The 18699-nt window shown below is 48.2% G+C and overlaps 6 non-coding genes across 6 annotated transcripts; all 6 read left to right on the top strand.

Annotated features, from left to right (window-relative positions):
• The first annotated feature begins 255 nt into the window (after positions 1 to 255).
• Positions 256 to 446, top strand: LOC130342964 (U2 spliceosomal RNA). The gene has a single exon (XR_008882415.1). It is a non-coding gene; the product is annotated as a U2 spliceosomal RNA (small nuclear RNA).
• Positions 447 to 8172: 7726 nt separating this feature from the next.
• Positions 8173 to 8363, top strand: LOC130342963 (U2 spliceosomal RNA). The gene has a single exon (XR_008882414.1). It is a non-coding gene; the product is annotated as a U2 spliceosomal RNA (small nuclear RNA).
• A 2086-nt stretch (positions 8364 to 10449) lies between these two features.
• On the top strand, positions 10450 to 10640 carry LOC130342962 (U2 spliceosomal RNA). Its single transcript, XR_008882412.1, has one exon. It is a non-coding gene; the product is annotated as a U2 spliceosomal RNA (small nuclear RNA).
• A 2080-nt stretch (positions 10641 to 12720) lies between these two features.
• On the top strand, positions 12721 to 12911 carry LOC130342961 (U2 spliceosomal RNA). Its single transcript, XR_008882411.1, has one exon. It is a non-coding gene; the product is annotated as a U2 spliceosomal RNA (small nuclear RNA).
• Positions 12912 to 14993: 2082 nt separating this feature from the next.
• On the top strand, positions 14994 to 15184 carry LOC130342960 (U2 spliceosomal RNA). Its single transcript, XR_008882410.1, has one exon. It is a non-coding gene; the product is annotated as a U2 spliceosomal RNA (small nuclear RNA).
• A 2088-nt stretch (positions 15185 to 17272) lies between these two features.
• Positions 17273 to 17463, top strand: LOC130342959 (U2 spliceosomal RNA). Its single transcript, XR_008882409.1, has one exon. It is a non-coding gene; the product is annotated as a U2 spliceosomal RNA (small nuclear RNA).
• Positions 17464 to 18699: the final 1236 nt, after the last annotated feature.

Below are 18699 nucleotides of genomic sequence, written 5' to 3'. Positions count from 1 at the left end.
AAGTAGGAGGAGTAAGAAGGGTTCCTGGCAAATCCGGGTTATGGATTGCATTTAAAAAGGCCCCGTGGGAGTGCAATGGGCCCCTGTCTTGCTGCTTAGCAATAATGGTATGGGTTTAGGTTCTGCTGTGTGTACTGGTGGTTGACTGCCCCCCAGCCCAGAGTGTGCATGGAAAATTGTCTGGCAGCCTCCCTGACAGCAAGCAGTGATAGTGCCCATGAAGGGGACCTTGTTGGGCCCGCCCCTTTCACGGTTATCGCTTCTCGGCCTTTTGGCTAAGATCAAGTGTAGTATCTGTTCTTATCAGTTTAATATCTGATACGTCCCCTATCTGGGGACCATATATTAAATGGATTTTTGAGAACGGGGGCCGATTTCGAAGCTTGCTTCCGTCGCCCTATGCATTGACCCGATATGGCAGTATCTTCGGGTACAGTGCACCACCCCCTTACAGGGTTAAAAAGAAAGATTCCTACTTTCATTGCTACCTGCTTGCTGGCTAGCCAGCTAGCCAGCCCTGTGGGCCCTGCTGCTGCTGCTGCAGCCAAAAAACAAAAGGTGGTGCTGCTGCTGCTTCTGCTTCTGCTTGTGTCTGGCCGCTGTTGGAGCGTCCAGGCACAGGACTTCTGCTGCTGCTTGTCACGATGCCGGCTGGCAGGTAGTGGATCCTCTGTGCCAGAGAGGGATTGGCGTGGACCGTGCTAGTGGACCGGTTCTAAGCCACTACTGGTTTTCACCAGAGCCCGCCGCAAAGCGGGATGGTCTTGCTGCGGCGGTAGTGACCAGGTCGTATCCACTAGCAACGGCTCACCTCTCTGGCTGCTGAAGATAGGCGCGGTACAAGGGAGTAGGCAAAAGCAAGGTCGGACGTAGCAGAAGGTCGGGGCAGGCAGCAAGGATCGTAGTCAGGGGCAACGGCAGAAGGTCTGGAAACACAGGCAAGGAACACACAAGGAACGCTTTCACTGGCACTAAGGCAACAAGATCCGGCCAGGGAGTGCAGGGGAAGTGAGGTGATATAGGGAAGTGCACAGGTGAACACACTAATTGGGACCACTGCGCCAATCAGCGGCGCAGTGGCCCTTTAAATCGCAGAGACCCGGCGCGCGCGCGCCCTAGGGAGCGGGGCCGCGCGCGCCGGGACAGAACAGACGGAGAGCGAGTCAGGTAGGGGAGCCGGGGTGCGCATCGCGAGCGGGCGCTACCCGCATCGCGAATCGCATCCCGGCTGGCAGCGGAATCGCAGCGCCCCGGGTCAGAGGACGTGACCGGAGCGCTGCCGCGGGGAGAGTGAAGCGAGCGCTCCGGGGAGGAGCGGGGACCCGGAGCGCTCGGCGTAACAGTACCCCCCCCCTTGGGTCTCCCCCTCTTCTTAGAGCCTGAGAACCTGAGGAGCAGACTTTTGTCTAGGATGTTGTCCTCAGGTTCCCAGGATCTCTCTTCAGGACCACAACCCTCCCAGTCCACTAAAAAAAAATTTTTCCCTCTGACCTTTTTGGCAGCTAAAATTTCTTTGACCGAGAAGATGTCCGAGGAGCCGGAAACAGGAGTGGGAGGAACAGATTTGGGAGAAAAACGGTTGAGGATGAGTGGTTTGAGAAGAGAGACGTGAAAGGCATTAGGGATACGAAGAGAGGGAGGAAGAAGAAGTTTATAAGAGACAGGATTAATTTGACACAAAATTTTGAAAGGACCAAGATAGCGTGGTCCCAACTTGTAGCTAGGGACACGGAAGCGGACATATTTAGCGGAGAGCCATACCTTGTCTCCAGGGGAAAAAACGGGGGGAGCTCTTCTTTTCTTATCCGCGAACTTCTTCATGCGTGATGAAGCCTGTAAGAGAGAATTTTGGGTCTCTCTCCATATGATGGAAAGGTCACGAGAAATTTCATCCACAGCGGGCAGACCAGAGGGCAAGGGAGTAGGGAGGGGGGGAAGAGGGTGACGGCCGTACACCACGAAAAATGGGGATTTGGAGGAAGACTCAGAGACCCTGAAGTTATACGAGAATTCGGCCCATGGGAGGAGATCTGCCCAGTCATCCTGGCGGGAGGAAACAAAATGTCGCAAATAATCACCCAAGATCTGGTTAATCCTTTCTACTTGTCCATTGGACTGGGGATGATATGCAGAAGAAAAATTTAATTTAATCTTGAGTTGTTTACAGAGAGCCCTCCAGAATTTAGACACGAATTGGACGCCTCTATCCGAGACAATCTGCGTAGGCAACCCGTGAAGACGAAAAATGTGTACAAAAAATTGTTTAGCCAACTGAGGCGCAGAAGGAAGACCAGGAAGAGGGATGAAATGTGCCATTTTGGAGAATCGATCAACGACCACCCAAATAACAGTGTTGCCACGGGAAGGGGGTAAATCAGTAATAAAATCCATACCAATCAGAGACCAAGGCTGTTCGGGGACAGGCAGAGGATGAAGAAAACCAGCGGGCTTCTGGCGAGGAGTCTTATCCCGGGCACAGATAGTGCAGGCTCGCACAAAGTCCACAACATCCGTCTCCAGAGTCGGCCACCAATAGAAGCGGGAGATGAGTTGCACAGATTTCTTGATACCCGCATGACCTGCGAGATGGGAGGAGTGACCCCATTTGAGGATTCCGAGGCGTTGGCGAGGAGAAACAAAGGTCTTTCCTGGAGGAGTCTGCCTGATGGAGGCAGGAGAAGTGGAGATCAGGCAGTCAGGTGGAATGATGTGTTGCGGAGAGAGTTCAACTTCTGAGGCATCCGAGGAACGAGAGAGAGCATCGGCCCTAATGTTCTTATCGGCAGGACGAAAGTGAATCTCAAAATTAAATCGGGCAAAGAACAGAGACCACCGGGCCTGGCGAGGATTCAGCCGTTGGGCAGACTGGAGGTAGGAGAGGTTCTTGTGGTCGGTGTAGATAATAACAGGAGAACTTGATCCCTCCAATAGATGCCTCCATTCCTCAAGTGCTAATTTAATGGCTAGAAGCTCTCGATCCCCGATGGAGTAGTTCCTCTCCGCTGGAGAGAAGGTCCTAGAGAAAAAACCACAAGTGACAGCATGCCCGGAAGAATTTTTTTGTAGAAGAACAGCTCCAGCTCCCACTGAGGAGGCATCAACCTCCAATAGGAAGGGTTTGGAAGGGTCAGGTCTGGAGAGGACGGGAGCCGAAGAAAAGGCAGACTTGAGTCGTTTAAAGGCGTCTTCTGCTTGAGGAGGCCAGGACTTGGGATCAGCATTTTTTTTGGTTAAAGCCACGATAGGAGCCACAATGGTAGAAAAATGTGGAATAAATTGCCTGTAATAATTGGCGAACCCCAAAAAGCGTTGGATAGCACGGAGTCCGGAGGGGCGTGGCCAATCTAAGACGGCAGAGAGTTTGTCTGGATCCATCTGTAGTCCCTGGCCAGAGACCAAATATCCTAGAAAAGGAAGAGATTGGCATTCAAACAGACATTTCTCAATTTTGGCATAGAGTTGGTTGTCACGAAGTCTCTGAAGAACCATACGGACATGCTGGCGGTGTTCTTCTAGATTGGCAGAAAAAATTAGGATATCGTCCAGATATACAACAACACAGGAGTATAACAGATCACGAAAAATTTCATTGACAAAGTCTTGGAAGACGGCAGGGGCGTTGCACAGTCCAAAGGGCATGACCAGATACTCAAAGTGTCCATCTCTGGTGTTAAATGCCGTTTTCCACTCGTCCCCCTCTCTGATGCGGATGAGGTTATAGGCGCCTCTTAAGTCCAATTTAGTGAAGATGTGGGCACCTTGGAGGCGATCAAAGAGTTCAGAGATGAGGGGTAAGGGGTAGCGGTTCTTAACCGTGATTTTATTAAGACCGCGGTAGTCAATGCAAGGACGTAGGGAGCCATCTTTTTTGGACACAAAGAAAAATCCGGCTCCGGCAGGAGAGGAGGATTTACGGATAAAGCCCTTTTTTAGATTCTCCTGGACGTATTCGGACATGGCAAGAGTCTCTGGGGCAGAGAGAGGATAAATTCTGCCCCGGGGTGGAGTAGTGCCCGGGAGGAGGTCGATAGGGCAATCATAAGGCCTGTGAGGAGGTAGAGTCTCAGCTTGTTTTTTGCAGAAAACATCCGCGAAGTCCATATAGGCCTTAGGGAGACCGGTTACTGGAGGAACCACAGAGTTACGGCAAGGGTTACTGGGAACCGGTTTTAGACAGTTCTTGGAACAAGAGGACCCCCAACTCTTGATCTCCCCAGTGGACCAATCCAGGGTAGGGGAATGAAGTTGAAGCCAAGGAAGTCCAAGGAGAATTTCCGAGGTGCAATTGGGGAGGACCAAAAGTTCAATCCTCTCATGATGAGATCCGATGCTCATAAGAAGGGGCTCCGTGCGGAAACGTATGGTACAGTCCAATCTTTCATTATTTACACAATTGATGTAGAGGGGTCTGGCGAGACTGGTCACCGGGATGTTGAACCTGTTGACGAGAGAGGCCAAAATAAAATTTCCTGCAGATCCAGAGTCCAAGAAGGCCACTGTAGAGAAGGAGAAGGCAGAGGCAGACATCCGCACAGGCACAGTAAGACGTGGAGAAGCAGAGTAGACATCAAGGACTGTCTCACTTTTGTGCGGAGTCAGCGTACGTCTTTCCAGGCGGGGAGGACGGATAGGACAATCTCTCAGGAAGTGTTCGGTACTAGCACAGTACAGGCAGAGGTTCTCCATACGGCGTCGTGTCCTCTCTTGAGGTGTCAGGCGAGACCGGTCGACCTGCATAGCCTCCACGGCGGGAGGCACAGGAACAGATTGCAGGGGACCAGAGGAGAGAGGAGCCGAGGAGAAGAAACGCCTCGTGCGAACAGAGTCCATATCTTGGCGGAGTTCCTGACGCCTTTCGGAAAAACGCATGTCAATGCGAGTGGCTAGGTGAATAAGTTCATGTAGATTAGCAGGAATTTCTCGTGCGGCCAGAACATCTTTAATGTTGCTGGATAGGCCTTTTTTGAAGGTCGCGCAGAGGGCCTCATTATTCCAGGACAATTCTGAAGCAAGAGTACGGAATTGTACGGCATACTCGCCAACGGAAGAATTACCCTGGACCAGGTTCAACAGGGCAGTCTCAGCAGAAGAGGCTCGGGCAGGTTCCTCAAAGACACTTCGGATTTCCGAGAAGAAGGAGTGTACAGAGGCAGTGACGGGGTCATTGCGGTCCCAGAGCGGTGTGGCCCATGACAGGGCTTTTCCGGACAGAAGGCTGACTACGAAAGCCACCTTAGACCTTTCAGTGGGAAACAGGTCCGACATCATCTCCAGATGCAGGGAACATTGGGAAAGAAAGCCACGGCAAAACTTAGAGTCCCCATCAAATTTATCCGGCAAGGATAAGCGTATCCCAGGAGCGGCCACTCGCTGCGGAGGAGGTGCAGGAGCTGGCGGAGGAGATGACTGCTGAAGCTGTGGTAGTAACTGTTGTAGCATAACGGTCAGTTGAGACAGCTGTTGGCCTTGTTGCGCTATCTGTTGTGACTGCTGGGCGACCACCGTGGTGAGGTCAGCGACAACTGGCAGAGGAACTTCAGCGGGATCCATGGCCGGATCTACTGTCACGATGCCGGCTGGCAGGTAGTGGATCCTCTGTGCCAGAGAGGGATTGGCGTGGACCGTGCTAGTGGACCGGTTCTAAGCCACTACTGGTTTTCACCAGAGCCCGCCGCAAAGCGGGATGGTCTTGCTGCGGCGGTAGTGACCAGGTCGTATCCACTAGCAACGGCTCACCTCTCTGGCTGCTGAAGATAGGCGCGGTACAAGGGAGTAGGCAAAAGCAAGGTCGGACGTAGCAGAAGGTCGGGGCAGGCAGCAAGGATCGTAGTCAGGGGCAACGGCAGAAGGTCTGGAAACACAGGCAAGGAACACACAAGGAACGCTTTCACTGGCACTAAGGCAACAAGATCCGGCCAGGGAGTGCAGGGGAAGTGAGGTGATATAGGGAAGTGCACAGGTGAACACACTAATTGGGACCACTGCGCCAATCAGCGGCGCAGTGGCCCTTTAAATCGCAGAGACCCGGCGCGCGCGCGCCCTAGGGAGCGGGGCCGCGCGCGCCGGGACAGAACAGACGGAGAGCGAGTCAGGTAGGGGAGTCGGGGTGCGCATCGCGAGCGGGCGCTACCCGCATCGCGAATCGCATCCCGGCTGGCAGCGGAATCGCAGCGCCCCGGGTCAGAGGACGTGACCGGAGCGCTGCCGCGGGGAGAGTGAAGCGAGCGCTCCGGGGAGGAGCGGGGACCCGGAGCGCTCGGCGTAACACTGCTGACTAAATGGCCTCCTTAATTGGATCATTTGAGTAGCCAGCACACCTGTGCAGGTAGGGCATGACATGATAGGCAGCTGCCTTGATAGCGGGTGGGTGCTGAATGTTCCTAATTGACAAAATAAGATTAATGCTTATGAAGAAATATAAAATCTCATCCCTTCCCCAATATCGCGCCACACCCCTACCCCTTAATTCCCTGGTTGAACTTGATGGACATATGTCTTTTTTCGACCGTACTAACTATGTAACTATGTAACATAACATGGGGGGGGGGGGTCTCCTGGCTGTTCACACAGGTGTGTCATTGCTGTACATTGACCATGCATTGCTTCTGTGGTATTGCAAAGGCAAAGACAAATGCTTCCAGCCATCCATTGCACTAATGGATTGGTCATCAGCTGGCTGTCTATGTCCCGCATCAATATAGACCAAAGTACAGAGGGTTAGGCTATGCTATTGTGCACCTACCTGATGCATCAGAAGGTGCGAGGCCCTTGCTAAATTCTGTGCACAGACTTTGAGATCTATGCTTTAGACTGTATCTAAACCTGCTCCAACATGGACTGACATTCTGGCCTACTTTCAGCCGATGCGACTTGTCTGTCGCTGAACAGTCGCTTTTTATGTATTCAGCACCTATGTATAATGTTGTAAAAATGCTCTAGAAGCTAAAGTCGCAGAAATGTCACACATATTTGGCCTGCAACTTTCTGTGCGACAAATTCAGACAGGAAAAATCAGTATAAATCCTTAGAAAATTATCCCCCAGTGTCTCCATCTGCTGGCGGTATTGAATAAGCATTGCTGCACTGATGGGGTATGCATTAGACGAAAAAAAAGAAGAAAAAGAAGAATAATACGCCCAGAAAAGAGGCGAAAAGGAGAAAAACGTAAAAAAACGTGAAAAAAAAGTAAGAGGAAGAGAAGGGAAAAAAAGGTGGAAATGGGTTTAAAAGTGATTTCGGCGGAGAAATATATATATATATATATATATATATATATATATATATATATATATACGCGCACACACACACATATATATAAACGTATTCTCCGTTGAGATATTGCAGCCGCTGCTGTGTCCAGGCCCAGGAGCCTTAGCACTGTGCTGTGATGTCACTCAATACCACTGACATCACTAGGTGTAAACAACATCTCTCCTTTGCTGTGTATGTGACTATGGAGCTGTTTGGTGATGTCGTCTATTATGGCCTTCATAGAAGCAACAGGAGATTGTTGCATCCATCTAGAACCCTCAGAACTACAGTGCTATGATGTCACTCACTTCCACAGGCCTTGCAGAGTGTAAACAACAACAACCCAGCTTTGTTGTGTATGTAACCATAGGGATTGGGATTTGTGATGTCACCTAGAACCTTCACAGCAGCGACAGCTTTATGAGGAGCATCAGCACTGCTCTGCCTGAGCAGAACCATCACCGCCATAGGTTGTCAAATAACCCGGGTTTAACCCACACAGGTAAGTCCAATGGGGTGCAGGCATGTCCTCTATGCTTACAGCTTCCCGTGGGTGTTGGTTTGATACCGTTTGGGGACAGCCAAGGAGGCATCTGCAGGCAACAAAGGTAGGTGTGTGCTTGTGTGTGTGTTTCCTATGCAGATCCTAAGCCCAGTGTCACATGCAAGTAGGAGGAGTAAGAAGGGTTCCTGGCAAATCCGGGTTATGGATTGCATTTAAAAAGGCCCCGTGGGAGTGCAATGGGCCCCTGTCTTGCTGCTTAGCAATAATGGTATGGGTTTAGGTTCTGCTGTGTGTACTGGTGGTTGACTGCCCCCCAGCCCAGAGTGTGCATGGAAAATTGTCTGGCAGCCTCCCTGACAGCAAGCAGTGATAGTGCCCATGAAGGGGACCTTGTTGGGCCCGCCCCTTTCACGGTTATCGCTTCTCGGCCTTTTGGCTAAGATCAAGTGTAGTATCTGTTCTTATCAGTTTAATATCTGATACGTCCCCTATCTGGGGACCATATATTAAATGGATTTTTGAGAACGGGGGCCGATTTCGAAGCTTGCTTCCGTCGCCCTATGCATTGACCCGATATGGCAGTATCTTCGGGTACAGTGCACCACCCCCTTACAGGGTTAAAAAGAAAGATTCCTACTTTCATTGCTACCTGCTTGCTGGCTAGCCAGCTAGCCAGCCCTGTGGGCCTTGCTGCTGCTGCTGCTGCAGCCAAAAAACAAAAGGTGGTGCTGCTGCTGCTTCTGCTTCTGCTTGTGTCTGGCCGCTGTTGGAGCGTCCAGGCACAGGACTTCTGCTGCTGCTGACTAAATGGCCTCCTTAATTGGATCATTTGAGTAGCCAGCACACCTGTGCAGGTAGGGCATGACATGATAGGCAGCTGCCTTGATAGCGGGTGGGTGCTGAATGTTCCTAATTGACAAAATAAGATTAATGCTTATGAAGAAATATAAAATCTCATCCCTTCCCCAATATCGCGCCACACCCCTACCCCTTAATTCCCTGGTTGAACTTGATGGACATATGTCTTTTTTCGACCGTACTAACTATGTAACTATGTAACATAACATGGGGGGGGGGGGTCTCCTGGCTGTTCACACAGGTGTGTCATTGCTGTACATTGACCATGCATTGCTTCTGTGGTATTGCAAAGGCAAAGACAAATGCTTCCAGCCATCCATTGCACTAATGGATTGGTCATCAGCTGGCTGTCTATGTCCCGCATCAATATAGACCAAAGTACAGAGGGTTAGGCTATGCTATTGTGCACCTACCTGATGCATCAGAAGGTGCGAGGCCCTTGCTAAATTCTGTGCACAGACTTTGAGATCTATGCTTTAGACTGTATCTAAACCTGCTCCAACATGGACTGACATTCTGGCCTACTTTCAGCCGATGCGACTTGTCTGTCGCTGAACAGTCGCTTTTTATGTATTCAGCACCTATGTATAATGTTGTAAAAATGCTCTAGAAGCTAAAGTCGCAGAAATGTCACACATATTTGGCCTGCAACTTTCTGTGCGACAAATTCAGACAGGAAAAATCAGTATAAATCCTTAGAAAATTATCCCCCAGTGTCTCCATCTGCTGGCGGTATTGAATAAGCATTGCTGCACTGATGGGGTATGCATTAGACGAAAAAAAAGAAGAAAAAGAAGAATAATACGCCCAGAAAAGAGGCGAAAAGGAGAAAAACGTAAAAAAACGTGAAAAAAAAGTAAGAGGAAGAGAAGGGAAAAAAAGGTGGAAATGGGTTTAAAAGTGATTTCGGCGGAGAAATATATATATATATATATATATATATATATATATATATATATATACGCGCACACACACACATATATATAAACGTATTCTCCGTTGAGATATTGCAGCCGCTGCTGTGTCCAGGCCCAGGAGCCTTAGCACTGTGCTGTGATGTCACTCAATACCACTGACATCACTAGGTGTAAACAACATCTCTCCTTTGCTGTGTATGTGACTATGGAGCTGTTTGGTGATGTCGTCTATTATGGCCTTCATAGAAGCAACAGGAGATTGTTGCATCCATCTAGAACCCTCAGAACTACAGTGCTATGATGTCACTCACTTCCACAGGCCTTGCAGAGTGTAAACAACAACAACCCAGCTTTGTTGTGTATGTAACCATAGGGATTTGTGATGTCACCTAGAACCTTCACAGCAGCGACAGCTTTATGAGGAGCATCAGCACTGCTCTGCCTGAGCAGAACCATCACCGCCATAGGTTGTCAAATAACCCGGGTTTAACCCACACAGGTAAGTCCAATGGGGTGCAGGCATGTCCTCTATGCTTACAGCTTCCCGTGGGTGTTGGTTTGATACCGTTTGGGGACAGCCAAGGAGGCATCTGCAGGCAACAAAGGTAGGTGTGTGCTTGTGTGTGTGTTTCCTATGCAGATCCTAAGCCCAGTGTCACATGCAAGTAGGAGGAGTAAGAAGGGTTCCTGGCAAATCCGGGTTATGGATTGCATTTAAAAAGGCCCCGTGGGAGTGCAATGGGCCCCTGTCTTGCTGCTTAGCAATAATGGTATGGGTTTAGGTTCTGCTGTGTGTACTGGTGGTTGACTGCCCCCCAGCCCAGAGTGTGCATGGAAAATTGTCTGGCAGCCTCCCTGACAGCAAGCAGTGATAGTGCCCATGAAGGGGACCTTGTTGGGCCCGCCCCTTTCACGGTTATCGCTTCTCGGCCTTTTGGCTAAGATCAAGTGTAGTATCTGTTCTTATCAGTTTAATATCTGATACGTCCCCTATCTGGGGACCATATATTAAATGGATTTTTGAGAACGGGGGCCGATTTCGAAGCTTGCTTCCGTCGCCCTATGCATTGACCCGATATGGCAGTATCTTCGGGTACAGTGCACCACCCCCTTACAGGGTTAAAAAGAAAGATTCCTACTTTCATTGCTACCTGCTTGCTGGCTAGCCAGCTAGCCAGCCCTGTGGGCCTTGCTGCTGCTGCTGCTGCAGCCAAAAAACAAAAGGTGGTGCTGCTGCTGCTTCTGCTTGTGTCTGGCCGCTGTTGGAGCGTCCAGGCACAGGACTTCTGCTGCTGCTGACTAAATGGCCTCCTTAATTGGATCATTTGAGTAGCCAGCACACCTGTGCAGGTAGGGCATGACATGATAGGCAGCTGCCTTGATAGCGGGTGGGTGCTGAATGTTCCTAATTGACAAAATAAGATTAATGCTTATGAAGAAATATAAAATCTCATCCCTTCCCCAATATCGCGCCACACCCCTACCCCTTAATTCCCTGGTTGAACTTGATGGACATATGTCTTTTTTCGACCGTACTAACTATGTAACTATGTAACATAACATGGGGGGGGGGGGTCTCCTGGCTGTTCACACAGGTGTGTCATTGCTGTACATTGACCATGCATTGCTTCTGTGGTATTGCAAAGGCAAAGACAAATGCTTCCAGCCATCCATTGCACTAATGGATTGGTCATCAGCTGGCTGTCTATGTCCCGCATCAATATAGACCAAAGTACAGAGGGTTAGGCTATGCTATTGTGCACCTACCTGATGCATCAGAAGGTGCGAGGCCCTTGCTAAATTCTGTGCACAGACTTTGAGATCTATGCTTTAGACTGTATCTAAACCTGCTCCAACATGGACTGACATTCTGGCCTACTTTCAGCCGATGCGACTTGTCTGTCGCTGAACAGTCGCTTTTTATGTATTCAGCACCTATGTATAATGTTGTAAAAATGCTCTAGAAGCTAAAGTCGCAGAAATGTCACACATATTTGGCCTGCAACTTTCTGTGCGACAAATTCAGACAGGAAAAATCAGTATAAATCCTTAGAAAATTATCCCCCAGTGTCTCCATCTGCTGGCGGTATTGAATAAGCATTGCTGCACTGATGGGGTATGCATTAGACGAAAAAAAAGAAGAAAAAGAAGAATAATACGCCCAGAAAAGAGGCGAAAAGGAGAAAAACGTAAAAAAACGTGAAAAAAAAGTAAGAGGAAGAGAAGGGAAAAAAAGGTGGAAATGGGTTTAAAAGTGATTTCGGCGGAGAAATATATATATATATATATATATATATATATATATATATATATATACGCGCACACACACACATATATATAAACGTATTCTCCGTTGAGATATTGCAGCCGCTGCTGTGTCCAGGCCCAGGAGCCTTAGCACTGTGCTGTGATGTCACTCAATACCACTGACATCACTAGGTGTAAACAACATCTCTCCTTTGCTGTGTATGTGACTATGGAGCTGTTTGGTGATGTCGTCTATTATGGCCTTCATAGAAGCAACAGGAGATTGTTGCATCCATCTAGAACCCTCAGAACTACAGTGCTATGATGTCACTCACTTCCACAGGCCTTGCAGAGTGTAAACAACAACAACCCAGCTTTGTTGTGTATGTAACCATAGGGATTTGTGATGTCACCTAGAACCTTCACAGCAGCGACAGCTTTATGAGGAGCATCAACACTGCTCTGCCTGAGCAGAACCATCACCGCCATAGGTTGTCAAATAACCCGGGTTTAACCCACACAGGTAAGTCCAATGGGGTGCAGGCATGTCCTCTATGCTTACAGCTTCCCGTGGGTGTTGGTTTGATACCGTTTGGGGACAGCCAAGGAGGCATCTGCAGGCAACAAAGGTAGGTGTGTGCTTGTGTGTGTGTTTCCTATGCAGATCCTAAGCCCAGTGTCACATGCAAGTAGGAGGAGTAAGAAGGGTTCCTGGCAAATCCGGGTTATGGATTGCATTTAAAAAGGCCCCGTGGGAGTGCAATGGGCCCCTGTCTTGCTGCTTAGCAATAATGGTATGGGTTTAGGTTCTGCTGTGTGTACTGGTGGTTGACTGCCCCCCAGCCCAGAGTGTGCATGGAAAATTGTCTGGCAGCCTCCCTGACAGCAAGCAGTGATAGTGCCCATGAAGGGGACCTTGTTGGGCCCGCCCCTTTCACGGTTATCGCTTCTCGGCCTTTTGGCTAAGATCAAGTGTAGTATCTGTTCTTATCAGTTTAATATCTGATACGTCCCCTATCTGGGGACCATATATTAAATGGATTTTTGAGAACGGGGGCCGATTTCGAAGCTTGCTTCCGTCGCCCTATGCATTGACCCGATATGGCAGTATCTTCGGGTACAGTGCACCACCCCCTTACAGGGTTAAAAAGAAAGATTCCTACTTTCATTGCTACCTGCTTGCTGGCTAGCCAGCTAGCCAGCCCTGTGGGCCTTGCTGCTGCTGCTGCTGCAGCCAAAAAACAAAAGGTGGTGCTGCTGCTGCTTCTGCTTCTGCTTGTGTCTGGCCGCTGTTGGAGCGTCCAGGCACAGGACTTCTGCTGCTGCTGACTAAATGGCCTCCTTAATTGGATCATTTGAGTAGCCAGCACACCTGTGCAGGTAGGGCATGACATGATAGGCAGCTGCCTTGATAGCGGGTGGGTGCTGAATGTTCCTAATTGACAAAATAAGATTAATGCTTATGAAGAAATATAAAATCTCATCACTTCCCCAATATCGCGCCACACCCCTACCCCTTAATTCCCTGGTTGAACTTGATGGACATATGTCTTTTTTCGACCGTACTAACTATGTAACTATGTAACATAACATGGGGGGGGGGGGTCTCCTGGCTGTTCACACAGGTGTGTCATTGCTGTACATTGACCATGCATTGCTTCTGTGGTATTGCAAAGGCAAAGACAAATGCTTCCAGCCATCCATTGCACTAATGGATTGGTCATCAGCTGGCTGTCTATGTCCCGCATCAATATAGACCAAAGTACAGAGGGTTAGGCTATGCTATTGTGCACCTACCTGATGCATCAGAAGGTGCGAGGCCCTTGCTAAATTCTGTGCACAGACTTTGAGATCTATGCTTTAGACTGTATCTAAACCTGCTCCAACATGGACTGACATTCTGGCCTACTTTCAGCCGATGCGACTTGTCTGTCGCTGAACAGTCGCTTTTTATGTATTCAGCACCTATGTATAATGTTGTAAAAATGCTCTAGAAGCTAAAGTCGCAGAAATGTCACACATATTTGGCCTGCAACTTTCTGTGCGACAAATTCAGACAGGAAAAATCAGTATAAATCCTTAGAAAATTATCCCCCAGTGTCTCCATCTGCTGGCGGTATTGAATAAGCATTGCTGCACTGATGGGGTATGCATTAGACGAAAAAAAAGAAGAAAAAGAAGAATAATACGCCCAGAAAAGAGGCGAAAAGGAGAAAAACGTAAAAAAACGTGAAAAAAAAGTAAGAGGAAGAGAAGGGAAAAAAAGGTGGAAATGGGTTTAAAAGTGATTTCGGCGGAGAAATATATATATATATATATATATATATATATATATATATATACGCGCACACACACACATATATATAAACGTATTCTCCGTTGAGATATTGCAGCCGCTGCTGTGTCCAGGCCCAGGAGCCTTAGCACTGTGCTGTGATGTCACTCAATACCACTGACATCACTAGGTGTAAACAACATCTCTCCTTTGCTGTGTATGTGACTATGGAGCTGTTTGGTGATGTCGTCTATTATGGCCTTCATAGAAGCAACAGGAGATTGTTGCATCCATCTAGAACCCTCAGAACTACAGTGCTATGATGTCACTCACTTCCACAGGCCTTGCAGAGTGTAAACAACAACAACCCAGCTTTGTTGTGTATGTAACCATAGGGATTTGTGATGTCACCTAGAACCTTCACAGCAGCGACAGCTTTATGAGGAGCATCAGCACTGCTCTGCCTGAGCAGAACCATCACCGCCATAGGTTGTCAAATAACCCGGGTTTAACCCACACAGGTAAGTCCAATGGGGTGCAGGCATGTCCTCTATGCTTACAGCTTCCCGTGGGTGTTGGTTTGATACCGTTTGGGGACAGCCAAGGAGGCATCTGCAGGCAACAAAGGTAGGTGTGTGCTTGTGTGTGTGTTTCCTATGCAGATCCTAAGCCCAGTGTCACATGCAAGTAGGAGGAGTAAGAAGGGTTCCTGGCAAATCCGGGTTATGGATTGCATTTAAAAAGGCCCCGTGGGAGTGCAATGGGCCCCTGTCTTGCTGCTTAGCAATAATGGTATGGGTTTAGGTTCTGCTGTGTGTACTGGTGGTTGACTGCCCCCCAGCCCAGAGTGTGCATGGAAAATTGTCTGGCAGCCTCCCTGACAGCAAGCAGTGATAGTGCCCATGAAGGGGACCTTGTTGGGCCCGCCCCTTTCACGGTTATCGCTTCTCGGCCTTTTGGCTAAGATCAAGTGTAGTATCTGTTCTTATCAGTTTAATATCTGATACGTCCCCTATCTGGGGACCATATATTAAATGGATTTTTGAGAACGGGGGCCGATTTCGAAGCTTGCTTCCGTCGCCCTATGCATTGACCCGATATGGCAGTATCTTCGGGTACAGTGCACCACCCCCTTACAGGGTTAAAAAGAAAGATTCCTACTTTCATTGCTACCTGCTTGCTGGCTAGCCAGCTAGCCAGCCCTGTGGGCCTTGCTGCTGCTGCTGCTGCAGCCAAAAAACAAAAGGTGGTGCTGCTGCTGCTTCTGCTTCTGCTTGTGTCTGGCCGCTGTTGGAGCGTCCAGGCACAGGACTTCTGCTGCTGCTGACTAAATGGCCTCCTTAATTGGATCATTTGAGTAGCCAGCACACCTGTGCAGGTAGGGCATGACATGATAGGCAGCTGCCTTGATAGCGGGTGGGTGCTGAATGTTCCTAATTGACAAAATAAGATTAATGCTTATGAAGAAATATAAAATCTCATCCCTTCCCCAATATCGCGCCACACCCCTACCCCTTAATTCCCTGGTTGAACTTGATGGACATATGTCTTTTTTCGACCGTACTAACTATGTAACTATGTAACATAACATGGGGGGGGGGGGGGTCTCCTGGCTGTTCACACAGGTGTGTCATTGCTGTACATTGACCATGCATTGCTTCTGTGGTATTGCAAAGGCAAAGACAAATGCTTCCAGCCATCCATTGCACTAATGGATTGGTCATCAGCTGGCTGTCTATGTCCCGCATCAATATAGACCAAAGTACAGAGGGTTAGGCTATGCTATTGTGCACCTACCTGATGCATCAGAAGGTGCGAGGCCCTTGCTAAATTCTGTGCACAGACTTTGAGATCTATGCTTTAGACTGTATCTAAACCTGCTCCAACATGGACTGACATTCTGGCCTACTTTCAGCCGATGCGACTTGTCTGTCGCTGAACAGTCGCTTTTTATGTATTCAGCACCTATGTATAATGTTGTAAAAATGCTCTAGAAGCTAAAGTCGCAAATGTCACACATATTTGGCCTGCAACTTTCTGTGCGACAAATTCAGACAGGAAAAATCAGTATAAATCCTTAGAAAATTATCCCCCAGTGTCTCCATCTGCTGGCGGTATTGAATAAGCATTGCTGCACTGATGGGGTATGCATTAGACGAAAAAAAAGAAGAAAAAGAAGAATAATACGCCCAGAAAAGAGGCGAAAAGGAGAAAAACGTAAAAAAACGTGAAAAAAAAGTAAGAGGAAGAGAAGGGAAAAAAAGGTGGAAATGGGTTTAAAAGTGATTTCGGCGGAGAAATATATATATATATATATATATATATATATATATATATATATATACGCGCACACACACACACATATATATAAACGTATTCTCCGTTGAGATATTGCAGCCGCTGCTGTGTCCAGGCCCAGGAGCCTTAGCACTGTGCTGTGATGTCACTCAATACCACTGACATCACTAGGTGTAAACAACATCTCTCCTTTGCTGTGTATGTGACTATGGAGCTGTTTGGTGATGTCGTCTATTATGGCCTTCATAGAAGCAACAGGAGATTGTTGCATCCATCTAGAACCCTCAGAACTACAGTGCTATGATGTCACTCACTTCCACAGGCCTTGCAGAGTGTAAACAACAACAACCCAGCTTTGTTGTGTATGTAACCATAGGGATTTGTGATGTCACCTAGAACCTTCACAGCAGCGACAGCTTTATGAGGAGCATCAGCACTGCTCTGCCTGAGCAGAACCATCACCGCCATAGGTTGTCAAATAACCCGGGTTTAACCCACACAGGTAAGTCCAATGGGGTGCAGGCATGTCCTCTATGCTTACAGCTTCCCGTGGGTGTTGGTTTGATACCGTTTGGGGACAGCCAAGGAGGCATCTGCAGGCAACAAAGGTAGGTGTGTGCTTGTGTGTGTGTTTCCTATGCAGATCCTAAGCCCAGTGTCACATGCAAGTAGGAGGAGTAAGAAGGGTTCCTGGCAAATCCGGGTTATGGATTGCATTTAAAAAGGCCCCGTGGGAGTGCAATGGGCCCCTGTCTTGCTGCTTAGCAATAATGGTATGGGTTTAGGTTCTGCTGTGTGTACTGGTGGTTGACTGCCCCCCAGCCCAGAGTGTGCATGGAAAATTGTCTGGCAGCCTCCCTGACAGCAAGCAGTGATAGTGCCCATGAAGGGGACCTTGTTGGGCCCGCCCCTTTCACGGTTATCGCTTCTCGGCCTTTTGGCTAAGATCAAGTGTAGTATCTGTTCTTATCAGTTTAATATCTGATACGTCCCCTATCTGGGGACCATATATTAAATGGATTTTTGAGAACGGGGGCCGATTTCGAAGCTTGCTTCCGTCGCCCTATGCATTGACCCGATATGGCAGTATCTTCGGGTACAGTGCACCACCCCCTTACAGGGTTAAAAAGAAAGATTCCTACTTTCATTGCTACCTGCTTGCTGGCTAGCCAGCTAGCCAGCCCTGTGGGCCTTGCTGCTGCTGCTGCTGCAGCCAAAAAACAAAAGGTGGTGCTGCTGCTGCTTCTGCTTCTGCTTGTGTCTGGCCGCTGTTGGAGCGTCCAGGCACAGGACTTCTGCTGCTGCTGACTAAATGGCCTCCTTAATTGGATCATTTGAGTAGCCAGCACACCTGTGCAGGTAGGGCATGACATGATAGGCAGCTGCCTTGATAGCGGGTGGGTGCTGAATGTTCCTAATTGACAAAATAAGATTAATGCTTATGAAGAAATATAAAATCTCATCCCTTCCCCAATATCGCGCCACACCCCTACCCCTTAATTCCCTGGTTGAACTTGATGGACATATGTCTTTTTTCGACCGTACTAACTATGTAACTATGTAACATAACATGGGGGGGGGGGTCTCCTGGCTGTTCACACAGGTGTGTCATTGCTGTACATTGACCATGCATTGCTTCTGTGGTATTGCAAAGGCAAAGACAAATGCTTCCAGCCATCCATTGCACTAATGGATTGGTCATCAGCTGGCTGTCTATGTCCCGCATCAATATAGACCAAAGTACAGAGGGTTAGGCTATGCTATTGTGCACCTACCTGATGCATCAGAAGGTGCGAGGCCCTTGCTAAATTCTGTGCACAGACTTTGAGATCTATGCTTTAGACTGTATCTAAACCTGCTCCAACATGGACTGACATTCTGGCCTACTTTCAGCCGATGCGACTTGTCTGTCGCTGAACAGTCGCTTTTTATGTATTCAGCACCTATGTATAATGTTGTAAAAATGCTCTAGAAGCTAAAGTCGCAGAAATGTCACACATATTTGGCCTGCAACTTTCTGTGCGACAAATTCAGACAGGAAAAATCAGTATAAATCCTTAGAAAATTATCCCCCAGTGTCTCCATCTGCTGGCGGTATTGAATAAGCATTGCTGCACTGATGGGGTATGCATTAGACGAAAAAAAAGAAGAAAAAGAAGAATAATACGCCCAGAAAAGAGGCGAAAAGGAGAAAAACGTAAAAAAACGTGAAAAAAAAAGTAAGAGGAAGAGAAGGGAAAAAAAGGTGGAAATGGGTTTAAAAGTGATTTCGGCGGAGTATATATATATATATATATATATATATATATATATATATATATATATATACGCGCACACACACACATATA

This window comes from Hyla sarda, unplaced genomic scaffold (assembly GCF_029499605.1).
Source record: "Hyla sarda isolate aHylSar1 unplaced genomic scaffold, aHylSar1.hap1 scaffold_660, whole genome shotgun sequence".
Taxonomy (NCBI): Eukaryota; Metazoa; Chordata; class Amphibia; order Anura; family Hylidae; genus Hyla; species Hyla sarda.
Note: the sequence above shows the minus strand (reverse complement) of the source record. Positions and strands in the feature narration are given on the sequence as shown.